General features: G+C 42.0%; 1 non-coding gene across 1 annotated transcript; it reads left to right on the plus strand.

Moving 5' to 3' along the window:
• The first annotated feature begins 277 nt into the window (after positions 1–277).
• LOC119473319 lies at positions 278–385 on the plus strand. The gene has a single exon (XR_005202522.1). It is a non-coding gene; the product is annotated as a U6 spliceosomal RNA (small nuclear RNA).
• Positions 386–2,441: the final 2,056 nt, after the last annotated feature.

Genomic DNA, 2,441 nt, shown 5'->3' on the forward strand with positions numbered 1-2,441 from the left:
GTGACTGAGCAAGACTCCATCATTTAAAAAAAAAAAAAAAAAAGTCAAAGAGAAGCCAGAAGTGCTTCTTCTAAATGAAAGGGTGAAAGTTCTCAACTTAAGAGGAAACCATCATATTTTGAGGTTGCTAAGATCTGCAGTAAGAAGGAATCTTGTACCCCCGAGATAATGAAGAAAGAAAAAGAAATTCATGCTAAGCTTTGTTGTTGCATCTCAAACTGCAAAGCTCACGACCACAGTGTGTGATAAGTGCTTAGTTAAGAAAAAATAAACTCGTGTTCTCTTCGGCAGCACATATACTAAAAAAATTGGAACGATACAGAGAAGATTAGCATGGCCCCTGCGCAAGGCTGACACTCAAATTCGTGAAGCCTTCCATATTTTCCATATTTTTAAAAATTTTTTTAAAAAAAGAAAAAAACACCATTAAAATGTGGGGGTGGAAGTCATAACTAGAAATGTGTTCCACCTGATGGCGATGAGGTTCGGTACTACGGGCAGTTTCAGGCTCTGAACGTATCCCCTGTGGATAAGGGAGCAGGAGGGCTACACTAGTCCCTGGTCAGCAATCAATTGTAGAGATGTCTCTAGAACTCCTCCAACCAAGGCGAAGCTCCACCCGAAGCACCAAGAACCATAAAACTGGTATGTCTGATCTGCTTTTGTTTTTGTTTTCGTTTTATTTTATTTATTTTTTTGAAACGGAGTCTTGCTCTGTCACCCAGGCTGAAGTACAGTGGCACGATCTCAGCTCACTGCAATCTCTGCCTCCTGGGTTCGTGCAATTCTCCTGCCTCAGTCTCCCCAGTAGCTGGGACTACAGGTGTGCACCACCATGCCCGGCTATTGTTTTCATTTTAGAGACAGAATCTCACCCTGTCACGCAGGCTGGAGTGCAGTAGCAAGATCACAGCTCATTGCAGCCTGAAACTCCTGGGCTTAAGAGATCCTTCTGCCTTGGTCTCCCAAGTAGTTAGGACCACAGGCATGCACCACCACACCTGGCTAATTTTTTATATTTTTTGTAGAGAGGGGGTCTTGCTTTTGTTACCCAGCCTGTGATCTATTTATTAAAATATGTTACTAGATGTTAGAGCTACATCTCCTACTACCCTGCCTAGTAAGCATAAATAAAATATTCACTAAGTATAATTAAGTATTCATTTAGTGAAATAACAGAGTAGGATCTAAGAACTAGGTGCTGACCTAATCTGTACCCACTGTGTAAGATATTACATGGGATCAGATCCTTAGCAAATGTCTTTAGATTGATCCACAGTAGGCCAACAGTATATATATATATTTTAAAACCTGTTCAAAGTTTTAGACAACTAGGGCCAGGCCCAGTGGCTGATGCCTTTACTCCCAGCACTTTGGGAGGCCGAGGCAGGTGGATCACCTGAGGTCAGGAGTTCAAGACCAGCTTGGCCAACATGGTGAAACCCATCTCAACTAAAAATGCAAAAATTAGCCAGGTATTGTGGCACATGCCTGTAATCCCAGCTAGTTGGGAGGCTAAGGCAAGAGAACTGCTTGAACCTGGGAGGCGGAGGTTGCAGTGAGCTGAGATCACACCACTGCACTCCAGCCTGGACAACAGAGTGAGACTCTGTCTTAAAACAACAACAAAAAAACCTAGATCTTAAAAAGTTAAAATATAACTTTCTTGAGAGTCATGATTATATTTAGCAACTTTAATCATTGCCACTGAAATCTTGGCTTTAGTTTTAAGCAACCAATATAAAAGCTATGGCGTTGGCTCACGCCTGTAATCCCAGCACTTTGGGAGGCTGAGGCGGGCGGCTCATGAGGTCAAGAGATTGAGACCATCCTGGCCAACATGGTGAAACCCCATCTCTACTAAAAATACAAAAATTATCTGGGCGTGGTGGTGCACGCCTGTATTCCCAGCTACTCGGGAGGCTGAGGCAGAGTTGCTCGAATCCAGGAGGCAGAGGTTGCAGTGAGCCGAGATCGTGCCACTGCACTCCAGCCTGGCACCTGGTGACTGAGCAAGACTCTCTCAAAAAAAAAAAAAAAAAAAAAATCTATGGCACAAAGCTTGCAAGGGGTGGGCTCTAAAGGGTTACATTACATAGCTAAATCATATAGTTGCTTGGCTGCCTTTATGCTAGACATCAAGTCAGGCAACTGGAATTCAACTCCTACTACTTAGCTCTTAGACAAGTCACTTAACTTCTTTGCATTTCATCTGTAAAATGGAAATAATACATTCCTGTCTCATTCACTGTACCAATGTAGGCCAAATAACATAAGTATGGAATTACTCTAAGAGTCTGTGGCTCTGTGCAAATGTTAATTATTTTTAATATAAACTACAATGATGGTCAAAATGGCCAATATTGGCCAAAGTCACACAGGATTCTTCCTAATCCCTTGAAATCACCTTCTGATCACATACTTTTTTTTTTTTTTTTTTT

Source organism: Cebus imitator, unplaced genomic scaffold (genome assembly GCF_001604975.1).
Source record: "Cebus imitator isolate Cc_AM_T3 unplaced genomic scaffold, Cebus_imitator-1.0 Scaffold148, whole genome shotgun sequence".
Taxonomy (NCBI): domain Eukaryota; kingdom Metazoa; phylum Chordata; class Mammalia; order Primates; family Cebidae; genus Cebus; species Cebus imitator.